The sequence below is a fragment of the Rhipicephalus microplus genome, chromosome 6, assembly GCF_043290135.1.
Source record: "Rhipicephalus microplus isolate Deutch F79 chromosome 6, USDA_Rmic, whole genome shotgun sequence".
NCBI lineage: Eukaryota > Metazoa > Arthropoda > Arachnida > Ixodida > Ixodidae > Rhipicephalus > Rhipicephalus microplus.
In genome coordinates this window covers 182,169,867-182,186,247 of record NC_134705.1, presented here as the reverse complement: position 1 = coordinate 182,186,247, position 16,381 = coordinate 182,169,867, and positions in this window count along the sequence as shown.

Below are 16,381 nucleotides of genomic sequence, written 5' to 3'. Positions count from 1 at the left end.
CTTCAAATCTAGTAATCGCCATTAGGCCCATGCGTCGAAGCACGGCACCGACGAAAGCACAAGTATGATGCCAATTCTATATCGTAAAATAGTGCTCTACCGTATACATTTGAACCGTTTTACACTTTTTTACAAGCTAATTCACACCTAAATGAAATGTTTAAATCTATATGAGCCAAATACAAACTTTACTCCACAGTACTGATAACATTTGGTTATGCAGATTTTAGACACAATATAGATTTGTGGTATTTAAGGGAGATGAACACAGTGGCGAAAAGATGTTTCAGCAGGCCGAGTCATATTGCCAGTAGGAAAAAAAAGTGAGTTTTCTCAGTTCTATTTAACGTGCATAACGTGCTTTTGGCTCTTAAAAAAAACCCTCATTTGTTGTCATAATGTCGGTAGTCAGTATTGTTTCTCCTGTGCTATAAGTGTTTTTTATGTACTTGTGAACACTGTCAAGCTGCTAATATTGTATGACACTGCACAGGTCTGGAGGTTGCTATGCAATGTTAAATAGTAATTATGTCTTGTTAGCGTATATCGTAGCCCTTTCTGTATGCCTTGTATATGGGGGCTGGGTCACTTCTCAAGTGCTTCGAATTTCACTTTTCGCTCCGCCGCAGTGGTCTAGTGGCTAAGGCACTCGGCTGCTCGCCCCAGGTCACGGGATCGAATCCCGGTTGCGGCGGCTGCATTCTCGATGGAGGCGGAAATGTTGTAGGCCCGTGTGCTCAGATTTGGGTGCACGTTAAAGAACCCAGGTGGTCGAAATTTCCGGAGCCCTCCACTATGGCGTCTCTCATAATCATATCGTGGTTTTGGGACGATAAACCCCCACATATCAATAAACCAATTTCACTTTTCACGCGAACGTTTCCGCATTTTTATGATGCAAATAAATTTCAACTTCAAATTTAACTGCACGGCCCCGGGTTAGTGGCTGCAGGCTGAGCTCCGCAGCTTGGTGAGACAGAGTCGGGGTCTTGCTCGTTTCCGCATTGGGCATGACATTCCCACAGCACGCACATCTTTAGTAATATTTCGATTGTTTGATTGCGTGACCACACAGAAACGTTACCGCAGAGGCGCTTGCAATGATTACGCATTAACATTGGCACTTTCCAGCTTGATTGAACGATTGGTTGGTTCATTGATTGACTAGAATAACGAGGAAACAAAGGTTGATTATTGCCAGCGCTTTGATGTGTACTCCTTATTCTATATAGGAGGCCACAAATCATAACCACTCCCACGCCGGCTTTTCTGGACGGCGCTTTTTGTTCAGGCCCTGATCTTTCAAGCCGTGTCTGCTAATTGCTACAGTCACCTACGAAGTGTGCCACTCTTGTGTGACGATTTTTTTTTATATTTAGTTAGAATGACCGTCTGTCCAGCGCTGCTTATATTCAGCCAAGACTTCAATTCCACTCGGGGAGGCGCTGTGGTTGCCATTGGGAGCAGACGCGTCTCACATCGGCTCCGTCTTTTTTGTTGTTCCACTGGACATTTTCTCATTGTGCGACCACTTCCAGCACACCATTCAATTCATGATGTTGCCGAAAATGGACTGATAACAAGTGACGAGGTGGGCAGCCTTTTTTGTCAATATTACCGGACCTCTCCTGTTCACTCCACTACGTGCGGAGCGATCCATACCGAGGAGTAGGGCCCGTTAGGCCTAGCCGGCCTACGTTCCCCTCGGACATGACGGACTTCCGTATGCACGATAAGGCTTCCGACGTATCCGTGAACGACGAGAAGGATTTCGGCTGGCGAGTTGCTGCCGGCCTACGATCCCGTGCTAAGAAGAAGAGCAGCACAGCGGCCAACGCGATGTCATTGCAACTCACAAGCGTCCAGTGGAGACGCCGCCACCGGCGGTGGCAGGAGAGCCGCAAACGCCACCGGCGCGTTCAAGAATCATGTTGTCAAAGCCTCGAGGATGCCCCAGCTTCCCGATGAGCATCACACGATTATAATCTGACCACGGGGAGTACTGACTTTGAGCAAAGTGAGCACCATGGCGATCGGAACTGCAGTGATCGAGGCTTCTGGCCCGACGGCAGAGCAAGCAAATGAAGACGCAGTGTGCCCCAACTTCACGCAAAATATCACAATGGTTAGCATGCCTGAACCAGATAATGCGGCAAGGTATGGCAGAATCAAGTCCTTCAATATCGTGGAAGCGGAATGTGAAGTCAATGAGTACGAACAGGCCCCACACGCCACTTGCAAAGGTGTGGTTAGACGAGTCGACATCAGGGACTCCCAGTCCACTATAAGAACAAACATCGTGCACGAGCGCAATCCACTAGCTTTGGCTGCAAAGTGTATCAAGACTTCGGGCTCAGTCCTCGTCCTCTTCGACGGACTGTGTGTGTCAAAGTTTGTGCGTTACGGACCGACCTTGCTAAGATGCTACCTCTACAGGACACAATTTGATGTGTGTTTCACTTGTGGTAGGGTAGGACACCGCTTGGATGTGTGCCCGACGCCGGACTCTGTTCAGTGTCGAGGGTGTGGAGCACTCAACCCGCCAGAGAACCACATCTGCACACCCACGTGCAAGTTTTGCGGAGGAGGTCACCCCACCGGAGACAAAACGTGCAGGAAGTGGTTTAGTGTACCCTATGTGGTGCTGGTCCGCTGAAGGGAACGTGACCGGTCGCGATCGGCAACGAAGGCGCCCATGAAGACGCCAAGCCTACAAAAGAGTCACATAAACCACTCACGCTCTCGGAGTTGCTCGAGATCCAGACGCCGCTCGCTACCCAGGAAGAACAGCCGCTCCAAGTCGAGAGGAGTGCCGGAGAGCTCAGAATTCGGAGTGCCTGGTGCCACGCTGGCTGCAGGGACAACTTGGGCCGATAAAGCAAAAGGTACCGTGAGAGTCGCTGGTAGCACTGCTGCACCAGCGGTGACTGACAGCAATGATGCCAGAATAGATCAATTATTTAGGGACGTAAACTCTTTGCGGAAGCCTAACGAAGAACTGACCAAACAGGTAATCGAACTCAATAAGAAGGCGCAGCCATGCCCTGCGAGCGTAGTAACAGTCAGGCCAGTAAGTGAAAATAATGAATCATGAGAGGGGGACTGCTCCCCCGCTCCTAAAAAGAGAGCAGTTAGCCCCAAAAGTCATTCAGTTTTCTCAGTCCTTACTGAAATGAAAGAGGTAATTAAATAAATCAAAGAGACGACAGAAAGGACTAACTTTAAAGTGGACAAACTATGGAAATGAAGGTTGACGGCAGAAAAGAGATTCAAGAAACTCGAAATGAAAAATGACGACGACGAATTGTTGCCGTCAGACTCGGAAAGTCTAAATTCACTCTCTGGACCGTCAGGGAGTACTCCAAAAAGAACGACGGCGGGTAACAGCAAACTAAACTCATCGAATATATATGGCTAGCACGCACAGTTTTCGTGTGCGTAAGTGGAATTGTCGCGGATTCCTCAACAAAAGGCATCGCTGTGCCAATTAATCAGGTCAATGGGGGACAAACCAAAGGTAATTATGCTGCAGGAAACTTTATCGGATGAGATCGAACTAACCGGCTACAAGTCGGTATGAAGAGGAAAACATTGCGGGAGAGGATTAACTACCCTCGTTGACAAAAAGCTACGTTTTATCGAACACAATATCCCGCTCGGATTGACTAATATCGAGTATACCTTAGTAGAAGTCATACTTAAAAGGCAGGGGGGCAAGGGGCGCAGCATCTTCTGCTTAAACATTTACAGCAGTCCCAGAGCCAGGAAACAGAACTTCAGGACACTATTCACCAAGGCACTCGCCATCGCCAAGAGCTCCCCGCTTATATTAGGAGGTGACTTGGTGACTTTAATCCCCCCTACCAGACATTGGGATACACTTGGAATACAAAGAAAGGAAAAGGGCTATGGGACCTCGCCGCAGATCTCGGACTGAGCCTGATCACCGATCTGGCTTTTCCCACCCGCTGTGGTACGTACACGTGCAGACTCTTACACCAGACCTCACTTTTGTGAAGAACTTAAACGAAGCTAGCTGGGAAAATTCAGGCACAGATCTAGGTAGCGATCACTATATCATACACATTGGTATAGGAATGCCGAAACAACAGACTAAAACCTTTCGGTGCACCGACTGGGACCTTTTTAGGAAATCTAGAGCAAAGCGACTAGAGTTGGAACCCATAGAAACTGGCAGACAGTCCTTCCAGACCTGGATCAACCAGCTCGCCGAGGACCTGCAGGAGGCACTAGGAATATTACGACGAAAGACAGCATAGAGACCACAGATAGTAGGCTCGCACATCTGATCAAGGCCAAGCAATCCATCCGGCAAAAATGGAACACACAAAGACTTAATCGAAAGCTCAGGAAAAAGATAGCGTTGCTGAATAGACAGATAGAGGAGCACTCACAAACCCTCACAAAACAACAGTGGGACAAAGCTTGCAACCAGGCAGACGGTAGAGTCAAACGTGGGGGCAGTTGAAACCTCCTCTAACACCTAGTGAAAGAGAACGAAACTAAGTCTAACAAGCGAATGGCCACTGCGAAACTATTACACCAGGCGAGCCAGTCCAGGACTTAAGAGGTAATCATGCAGGAGCTTGCGGAAAAATATCTCCCGCTGAGACAACCGGAGGATAGCGATGAACACATAGAGTACTCTGGGCCACCGTGCGAGTAAATGGATCGTGATTTCACTGAGGGTGAAGTGCGAGCTGCCCTCCATGGTATTTTTAGCAGATTGGCAGCCGGGCCCGACGGCACTACTAACAAACTGTTAATGAATCTGGACGATAACTCTATCATTTACTTGACGGATCACTTCAGCGACTTTTGAAAAACAGGAGAATATCCGGAGGAATGGAAGGAAGTCAATACTATTCTCATATCCAAACCAGGTAAACCACTCAGCCTAGATAACCTCCGTCCAATCTCACTGACGTCATGCCTAGGTAAGGCTATGGAACACGTCATTCTCAACAGAATCTGCGCTACGTCGAACAACATGACATACTCCCATATAACATGATCAGTTTCCGTCCCGGGCTGTCGACTCAGTACGCCATGCTCCTGATCAAGCACCAGTTCATACAGGTTCGCCCAGTGCATACTAAAGCGCTCCTAGGTCTCAACGTCGAAAAAGCTTTTGACCGCATAGAGCATAAGGCCATCCTCGAGGTCCTATCCACGATGGATCTGGGCGAGAGGCTTTTCCGCATGGTCAAGTCGTTTCTTAGTGGTAGACAAGCGAGCCTCACAATAGGAGAACTAAAATCTAAGTTGGGGGCACTGGGCAACAGAGGCACCCCACAAGGAACTGTGCTCTCACCCATGTTATATAATTTAGCAATGACTAGAGTTGCGAGGGATTTGGAGCGGATAGAAGGTATACACTTCGCAATATATTCCGACGATATAACCATATGGAGCGCCAACGGAAACATAGGTCAAACGGCGACTAGACTTCAGGAGAGTGTAGACATCGTGGAAAGCACTCTCGGCGAAATAGGGCTAAATTGTTCGGCGGCGAAGTCAGAACATTTGGTTATAAAAAATCAAGGTAAGGGTCGAAGACCCAAGGGCTATGTCCCAGGTGAAGAACCCAACATTATCTTGCGCTGTCTGGACGGATCCGCGATCAAGCAGGTCGAAAAAATTAAAGTTCTAGACTTCTACATAGAAGCGGGAGGTAGCAACCTCCCGGCATATTTCCAGCATATTCAGCATACTTCAAAAAAAAAAAAAACTAACCAAGAACTCGGGATTCTAAAGAGAATCACCAGCCGACACAGGGGCCTTGGTGAGGGCAGCGCTTTAAGGCTACTACACGCCTGCGCTCTCTGTCACTTCACCTACGTGGCAGGTCTCCTCCAATGGTCGCAGGCCGAGCTGGACAAGCTCAACACCATTATCAAAAAGTTAGTGAAGGCTGCCACAGGTATACCCAACAGTGCGTCGAACGAGAAACTCGTGAGCTTAGGCGTGCACAATACCATGCAAGAAATGGCTGAAGCGCAACAGATGGCGCAGCAGGAAAAACTAACGAGGACACGTGCGGGTAGGCTGATACTCAGGGCAATCGGGTCAGTCCCCAATAGATCGAAGAACCCGAAGGAGGTCGAGGTCGAACTGAACGCGAAGCTTAGGGACGTGATCAGAACCACTTCCCTGCCGAGAAACATGTATCCGGAACACAATGTCAGCAGGCGAAGAGCGAGAGCGAAAGCTTTATTGAAAGAAATTGAACAGGTACGACAACAGGTGGCCGTCATGGACGAAGCCTGGGTGAAAGACCAAGATGCCTACACGGCTGTGGTGGTCGACAGCCAGGGAGAGGTACGGGACGCCCTGACTATACTCACTAAGGATTCCACGGTTGCGGAACAAGCCGCGATTGCTTTAACTATCAGGAACAGAAAATGGTCATACGTCTATAGCGACTCCGAAGCAGCAATTACGAGCTTTGACAAGGACTATGTCGCTGGGACTGTGGTTAAACTTTTGAACAAAGTCAATCCTATCGATACTGAAATTCGATGGTTTCCTGCGCATATGGGACAAGTGGACGAAACTCGGGTCAACCTTAATGAGGTGACGAATGACCTGGCACGAGGACTCGCTTGCAGTGCCGGTCAGACCCGATCTGACGCCCACTACCCAGGGAAGTGGGTAAGCAGAGATTAAAAAGGATAGAGTGAGAAGTAAAGATAAGACAGAGAAAGATGGGGACATGGTCGAAGGAGTCTGAGGACGGGGCACCACTCCGCGAGAGATTTTCGGCGTCAGGAGATGGCGGAGGGCGAGCCGGTTGGCCAGAGCTGTGCTTTCGTCGGAGGTCGCGGGGGCACAACCGTTCGACACGTAATTCAGCGAGCAAGTGTCACATACAGATGCGACCTACAGATACGATCACAGAAAATAGGTGTCCACGAGGTGGTATAGGCCAGAGCCTTGGATGCTTCATGAAACGCTAAAATTGACCATTGGTGGCGCCAACATGACTGATGGCAAAAATCGTTATCACGTGATGACGTCGGCACAAGACGTCGCAGTGATGTCACAGCTTCGATAAAAGCGGTGGTGTCATCATGGCTTCCCATAAAGTGACAGTAATACGATGACGTTCTCACATGACGTCTTCTGTTGGTAACGATCACGGAGGCTACGCAAAACCACGTTAGGAGCAGAAAGCCTTTGCAGAGGGCGTTGTAGGACCAGTTCATCAACTGAGAAGCAAAAATGGCTTTGGCCGTGGAGGCGTCTTAGGCGAATGCATAAGAAAGCCTGTAAGTTATTCGTTGCTCTGTTTTTTTTTTGGGGGGGGGGGATACTTTTTTGAGGTTGAAATGGCGACCGCAATGCTGGGCTAGTTGGTGTAGGCGCCGTCCACTGACCTGAGGGAGTTGCGTATGTATGAATGTTTGAGTCCCTAGTAATAATTCTTAGGGAGTTTAATGTATGTATGTATGTATGTATGTATGTATGTATGTATGTATGTATGTATGTATGTATGTATGTATGTATGTATGTATGTATGTATGCATGTTTGCATGCATGCATGTATGCATGTATGTATGTATGCATGTATGTATGTATGTATGTATGTATGTATGTATGTATGTATGTATGTATGTATGTATGTATGTATGTATGTATGTATGTATGTATGTATGTATGTATGTATGTATGTATGTATGTATGTATGTATGTATGTTTCAAAGTTTCAAAGTTTCAAAGTTTATTTGCAGGAAAAAAAATACAAAAACTTCCCTGCGGGAGGCAAAGACTAAAGGCAAAGACTAAGCCTGACGAGGTCTTGACCTCCTGATACAGTCTGCATCAGTGCCATATTACACATATTCACACATCAGTAACATACATATACAAATAAGTGACATTATACATATCTTATTTAGTTACATAGCTTATTTCTACATGATATACATTCAGAATATGTTTTACATAAACAGGAAACAATTTTGGTATCAAACGATTCTGTTTAAGTATCATTGTTCACAGTAAGAAAAAATCAACTCAGTATACAAGTATTCCTAAATATAAAAGCCTATGGATCTACTATGTCTTTAGTCAAAAGAAGAAAGGATTTATGATGACTTTTAAATTGTTTAGTTTTCAGAGTAAAGTCTATATTCGATTCGTGAAGGTTTAGCAATTGTATGATCTTATAATCAATAGCCTGCTTGCCATAGTTCGTGCGTGTTTTCTTAGTTTTGCGGGTAGAATTTCTGAAGCCATATGTTGTTGATACAGTGCGTGGAAAGGAATCCTGTAGTTTATGTTTGTGGATGTGTTGCATCAGTTTAAGATTATATACTTTCCTAGCAGATAGAATTCCATGTTTAAGAAAAAGCGGCTGAGTGTCTAAGTCCTTGGGGTGACCTTTATATTTTTCTATTACACGGAGCGCGCGCTTTTGCAAGATTAATATTCGATCGTAATTGGTCTTAGTTGTTGTTCCCCATACAAGCATTCCGTATAGAAGTTTGGAGTAAAACATGCTATAATATAATGATTTACATAACCATGAAGGGAGGAGGAAAGCAATTTTACTCAAGCACCCTACAGAACGAGCTATGTATGTATGTATGTATGTATGTATGTATGTATGTATGTATGTATGTATGTATGTATGTATGTATGTATGTATGTATGTATGTATGTATGTATGTATGTATGTATGTATGTATGTATGTATGTATGTATGTATGTATGTATGTATGTATGTATGTATGTATGTATGTATGTATGTATGTATGTATGTATGTATGTATGTATGTATGTATGTATGTATGTATGTATGTATGTATGTATGTATGTATGTATGTATGTATGTATGTATGTATGTATGTATGTATGTATGTATGTATGTATGTATGTATGTATGTATGTATGTATGTATGTATGTTGTTTTTCCACTACTCGATGTTCTCCTCATCATGCGCTTGTCAACGATCAGCCATTTCTGATACGAAAGTCTGATCTTTTAAAGAGTATACTTGTCATATCGAGTTTCCACACTTTGTTGTTGGCTGTACATTTAACGCGTTATGTACCTGCAGCCCAGTTATTGTTGCCTATTTCAACAGTAGTGTTTAGCGGGCTGGTACGTAAATGAAGGTTCAGTTGGCAGCATGACGGAGGAAAACAGTTGGTAGGAAGCATTGCTCAGTGTGAAAGAGAGAGGGAAGAGAGAGAAATTTGGAAAGAGGAAAAAAATTGAGTGAAAGAAAGAAAGGAAGAAAGAAGTAAATAACAAGGAAAGAAAGAAGGAAAGTAAGAAAGAAAGAAAAAAAAGAGAAAGAAGGGCTCCTGAATGTGTTTAAAATACAACCGCCTAAAAAAATGAAGAAAGGGCATAAAGAGGACGAAAAATAACTGCAGAAAAGAAGCTGACATCTGCAAGCATACGCGAATATTTTGAGGTTGCGATTTGTCCTAAACTTGCAATCGGCTACTTCCCTGAAACTTGCCTATACAGACGTTCGCGTGTTGAACACTCAACTCGAGGATTTGATTTTTGCGCCACCCTCCACGCAGTTCTGCTTTCTCCGACAACAGCGAACTCTGCCGGCGGGGCGTGGGCTTTCCCGCGTGTTGGTTGCCAGTTTTCACCAATAGATAACGCCACCATACCTTTGCTGAAGAAGGGCATGTTCATCGGTAGCTTTCTACAGCTGGCTTCTGTGCGCGTGAGGAGTGACTTTACATATCTTTGAACCAAACTCGGTAGCAATAATATTGTGGTAGTTTAATTACTCTTTTTTGTAGTGACCATGCAAAACCAACAGTAATGGAAACCGCTAAACGTTTAACGGGTATTACTTGCATCTTTTAACTGTGTCATGGTAATTATGACATGAAAGGATGTGAATTAAACTACACGAAAAATCAAGTTGCTGAGATAGGATCCTTGCCGGAGGTATATCCATTCGTTGCGAATCCAGTCAGATACTCTTAAGGACCAGCGCTTATCTTTTCTACGCGCTGCATGCCCCACCCATGTCCAAATCTTCTCGATTTCGGCAGTGATGTCTTGAACACGCTTTTGTTAACACGCATTCGGTCACTCTGCTGCTTTTTTTGTCTTTTAAAGGTTGCAGCTATCATCTTACTTTATATTTCTCTTTGCGTCATCCTCACTTTAAGCTTAATCATTTTTAAAACCTCCAGTTTTTTTTGCTCCTTATTTAGGCACCAGTCATATTCAGCTGCTGTACACCTTCCTCTTGAGGGTAGTGGTAGACTGACTACCACTCATGAGTAGGATGCCTGTGGATGCGCTCCAGTATATCATTATTCTTCTAATCAATTAAGTTTCCTGGTATAGCTCCGCGGTTACCTCTCATGAGCATAGAAGCGTTCCTTTACATCTTCCAGTGCATTGCTACCGGTCGCGAAGCGCGGTTCTCTTCCGAGGCTGTTTTACACTACTTCTGCTTTCTGCATAATAATTTTCATACCTACCATCATAGGTCGGCAATAAACTTAGAGCTCACTCAGATCCACTCACACTACGTACCTCGCCTTTGAGGCTCTGTTGGACTCACAGTCACCATTGTTTTTCGTTGCTGGACTCACTCGAACTCACTCAGACTCACAGCCGTACCGAGTCTGAAAGAATCGATTCATGAGTTCGTCAGCGGACTATTAGCTGTTTCTTCCAATGTGCCATTGCGTTTTAACAGCAATTTCCCGCACAATCGGTGCTCTTCTTGTTACCTTTGATCTCGTATCGTTAAATACGAGCTATCGGTGGTCCAAATTCACTCAGGACATTATTGTATAAAGTATCGACTCATGTGAGACATTCTTTACAAGGCAAATTACAGAGCTACTCTCCATTAGCACATATCCATAACCCTTCCCAACCTATGGCCGTGAATGCCCCCTGTAAGGTGGCGATAAATAGAAGTTTACCAAGGTACTCTTCATTGGCTCATATCCATAACTCTTCCCAATCTACATGGCCGCGAAAACCTCTGTAAGCTTGCGATGAGTAGCAGTTGACTGAGGTACTCTCCATTAGCTCATATTCCCAACTCTTCCCAATCTATAGGGACGTGAAACCTTTTTGTAAGCAGGAGGTTAACAGCATTGCGGAAATCATGACTCCCTCACACCCACTTTTCTAGTGATTCTGTCACTTTCTTTATCGAAGGCCAAGCCACCGTAGATTTCTTCCAATACGTTCATATTTGATTCGCTGACGGTCTGATACCGTAATGCCTGTTTTCCTGCTGTGATATCGGGACTAAATCGAATTCCGTTACTCCGAATTCAATAATGATAAGAAGGTGGAAGCTTGGAGAAAGTAACAGAAAATTTTCGAGCAGGGGTGTCGCCAGCATTCCGAAACTTGTCCTGGTGAAGGCGCTAACTGTTGCTACGTTCTCAAGGACAAATCTGCCTGTCGAAACATTCACACTAGCGACACACTCGTTCGAAATTTTTTTTTTCATCGTACTCTGTAGCGTTACATATAAAGTGGGCTTTAAAACCGAAATTATTTGGGTGGGCGGTCAAAAGATCGTTGTGTACAAAAACCTATCACCCTCAGTCAGAGGGAGCATGTGCTACAGAAATCAGAGAAAGTGCCCCTACTCAACACTGGTCCACCACAAATGAAGAAGGCAACAGACGCCAAGCAAACATCAGTCCATATTTCTAGACTAACATTACCCGTGACCGAGAAAAGCTTCAGTGAACCATCGGGATCAACACCGTGGCCACATGTTTCAGCTTGGCTGAAGTATATGCACTGAGTGCTTCAGCGGTACGTTCATTGAGAGAATGAAGGGGAAAGGCAACGCCGGAAGCCACACGTGAACGATAACGAGCCCGTATAGGCCTTATGGGAAGTTCTAACACTCGGTTTCAGCGCAAGTCTCTCTCTCTCGGCAGTATGGGCAACCATGTCATGAATATGATCGTCTGCGGTTAACCTGGAACATCTCTGCGCTCAGAATCAACCTGAAAAACACCGAGCATACCCCATGGCTAATACCTAGCAGCCATAAGTTCGCGAAGGGTTCCCCTTCAGGAGGGGCGAATGCTTGCCACAGTGGCCACTTCCCCTAATAAGCCAATATATGGAGAAGACCTTGCGCTTCTACTCTAAGGTGACTTGGAATAGGGGCGCTAATGGCCAACGCACCTTATCGCCAGAACATCTGAGTCCACTGTTTATTCGCTTGTCGCTCTTTTTACCGCTCGTGTTATCGCACATTTCCCTCCTTCTCCCACATTTAGATACAATTCCTCTTTTTGAAGATCTCCTTGAAAACGAGATAACGGAATTCCTCCTCTACCCTGCTTGCTTTCCACCACGCATTTTTTTTTTTTCATCAATGTCCTCAGTCATGCATGCTTACGGAACGCCGCTGGAGACCGCTCGAGCGGCCAGCAAGCTCGATCGCTCTTCTAGAGACTTCTCTCTTCTTCCCTGCGAACATTCTTCCCGATTTCTGTTTTCTTTATTCCCTATGTCCCCGTCGAGAGGCAGCTAGGTCACTGTTCCTACCTCGGCAAGATACCCATGTCCACTACTCAATCTCTTTTCGTTCTTATCGCAAGGTGTACCCTCAATTTTTCCGACCTTCCCCATTTGAAGGCTCTCCCATTTTAGGGAGCTGCTCCTCAGAAACGAGCTAACAAAATCCCTCTTCCCGCCACGCTTCTTTTCTAACACGCACTTTTCTTCAAAGTCCTCAGTCATGCATGCATACACGACGGTGGTGGTGACCGCTCGAGCGGCCAGAGAGTTCGATCGCGCCTTTCCTTTTTTTTCCCTATGCCCACGTAGAAAGGCATGCTCCCCGGCCGTTCCCTATACTCCTTGATGCCCCTTCGAGATTATGCAAGCTCGTGCCCTCGCGAGTGTACTAGCGAAGGCCCTCTTCGGTATGCCTCTGCGCGTACGCGCATAGAGCTCAGCATCGTCGATTCCAAGGGAGGCATGTCATTGGATAAATAATGACGGCGTCCTCGCCCCGTCCCCCTTCCATCCCGTTGTCCAAAAAGTAAAACACCCTCCGGTGGAGTGCGCTCTTGTTGTTGGTGCAGTATCTGCCTATTGAAGGCGACGGCACACGCGGGCTCGCGGTCGTTGTCTTGGTGTGTGACCATGCTACGCAGCCCCCGTTCAATTCGGTGCATTGGAAGAGCTGACTGGCTAGTGTGTTCCGTATATCTTTGAACGACATTAGTAGCATCCCCTGGTGATGCAGAGGTGAACAATGTAGACTTTTTTTGTTTCATTCTTTCGTACGTCGATGCATATATACACATATTTCAGGCAACGCTATCGCTCATGCGTACGCAATAGCCCTATAGTGAGAAATGAAACTAAAGATCTGGGCAGTTGCCCTTTGGGGGGGGGGGGGGGGGGGCTAAGGACTAGTGCTTCCCTTGAAATTTGGCTGGAGGGGACGTTTTATTTAGAATAAATAATGAAAGCAATGAACATAAGTGTTCACCAAGGCCTTCAACAAATGGCTCAACCCACCCCCACCCCCCCCCCCCCAAAAAAAAAAAGAGAAACGGCTGGATGCAGTCTAGACAAGGATGATTTCCCGTGCTTCGATTTTTGATAAGATACTAACTATTTTAGTGCGCATGCACAGGAGGGTTGTCTTCGGCTTGTATATGCATTGAAGTGTGAAGGAACACAGCCGTCGATAGCGTTTGTAGTGTCTTTTCTTCTCGGGACGTCCGGTGCATTGGCGATGTATCTTTAGCCTCAGGATTGTGTACCAACTAGGTCCAAATTGCGAATTTGTTCAAGTGGACGCGAAGTCTACTAAGAGTCTATTTTACAGCGAACAGCACTGCGTTTACACTTCTCTTGCATGCATGAACCACAAAGCAAGCGTTCGCCATGCTGTACTCGTTACCAAATGATAATATATACGCACGTATGCAGCAAGATTTACCATCCGGACAACCGCGAGTTTTACCGACGCCACATCCCAGTGTCCTATACACTCCCTTCGGCTATTCTCAACAGCGGTAGATTTGCATTGGAGGCTGGTATTCTGGGTAGTGTTGAATTTCACCAGGTTGTAAAACTCTGTCACCGGTCAACTTTGATTTCTCAGAGGGCTGCTATGGCCTCTCTGATCGGCTTAAGATAGCTGCTATCATGAAATCGTACAGCATGGCAGAATTTGACATTGTCCAGAAACGCAGCCTGAACGTTGCCGTATTTCTTTACGGCTGGCCGTGGCAGTGTCGTACCTGCTGCTTGTTTCGATCGCGATCATAATGTCACGGGGGTGACAGAATGATTGATTGATTGATTTGTGGGGTTTAACGTCCCAAAACCACCATTTGATTATGAGAGACGCCGTAGTGGAGGACTCCGGAAATTTTGACCACCTGGGGTTCTTTAACGTGCACCCAAATCTGAGTACATGGGCCTCCAACATTTCCGCCTCCATCGGAAATGAAGCCGCCGCAGCCGGGAATCGAACCCGCGACCTGCGGGTCAGCAGCCGAGTACCTTAGCCACTAGACCACCGCGGCGGGGCGGGAGTGACAGAAAGAATGAAATAAATATTTTTGCAAAATATGCAGGGAGAGTCAGAGGCAGCTGCAGCCAAGATGGAGGCCCAACAGCAACAACACGAGCACGGTCGCTTTCATCGTCTTCGTCGTCTATGATGCTCTTTCGTTGCCGATGTCGTGCAACAATATTACCTTACATACGAGCCTGACTAACGAATGTAACTTTATTAGAGCCACGAGCGCCAAGTGGATCTCTTGTCTTGTTTCTATTCCAAGCACATCCGATCGGGCACTTACTTCCGGTTTCCTGAATATTCGTAAAATGTTTCGTGAATATAGAAGTCGATGGCTCTCGTTCAAGTTACATCGGATAAATATGATATTGAAGCCTAGCTCGACTTGTGAAAAGGGTGAGTTAAGTGTATCGAATATGAATTTATTGAGTTCACTGAAAGGTTGCAAGAAACTGGAATGAATGCGGCACCTGGTGGAGTGAACCTCAGCCAAGTGTTTCTTCCTATGTGGCCTCCAAGATCACCTTAGGCAGCGCGACGGCAAAAAAGTTAGCCCAAGGGGTACACCGTAGCACACAAACACCGACATGCGAGTCCAACTAACAAATGCCAAAGGTGAAAATTAGCGTTGCCTTGAGATATATTTTTGTAGGCTTCACTAATCGCTAGGACCACTTGCCAACCATGCGAGTGAATAAGAGGTTGTCACACACATCGAAACTGCGATGTGTTTAGAAAAAGTGGGTAATGATTTAGAGTACTAGTTACTGTGCTTAAATGGCACCACCGTTGTCTATAGGTTCCTCTCCGATCACACGTGGCTAATGCGCCACGAACACCAAGACAGCACAACTGTCATAATTGTTATAATGCTTACTATTATTCTCATCAAGCGAATGAATTAGGTGCAATTTCTGCTAGCTGACCACAATTACCTCTGCTCATTGCGTTTTATAGGAACGACGGCCCCATTGCATGCAAAGTTTGAACACCCCCTTTCCCGTTGGTCGAGTTTAAGAGACAAAATACTTCACAATGAATGAAGAGAGAAAATGAGATATCACGCTCAATGACCTCCTGCAGCCTTCGGTACCTTGCGTTTCAGGCATAACGATGAGAAGAAACAATTGTGGGAATGCCACATCAGAGTCCTTCGACCAACATCATTGTCAAAAACCAGCTTGGGCCTTACCTTGTTCCATAAACAATGACGGCACATGTCCGACCGAGTAAAAATATAGAGCAGACTTTACGCCCCCCCCCCCCCACCCACCTTGGGGATCAAGGGGTAAGTGTCCCCCTCACTCGTGCACACACCCGTGATCTTATTCACGTATCATTTGAACCCACTGCACGCTACTGTCTGGAGCGGCCAGCGGATTTCCCTTCGTTCATTTCTTTCTATGGCACGCCATTCCGGGCCATGCAAAATAGCTCGTGTCTATGCCCCCCTATTTTGCGTATAACGCGCGCGTTGCTTCCTGCGCAGGGCGACCGATACCTCCCTGTACAAAGCGGAGCGTTTTTTTACATAAATACTTATCAAACTTCTCGTGCGCAACCTAGACTCTATTGTTGGCTCGGACAAGTCAACCTTTATTTCTTTACACTGGCTTTGGAGACAGGAACACGCAAACTAGGCGTGTGAGGGGGAGAAGGAAAGAGAGAGTGTGGTGGATAATAAAAGAAAAATGACCCGTTGACGCTGAGATCCAAGGGGCATAACAGGAAGTGTTTTGGCGTGGCCTGGGTAGCGACGATGGTGTGTAGCCCGAAGCCCACTCGTATAACGAAAAGTAAGGGACGACGTGAACATTGTTGGAGGGGAAAAAAAA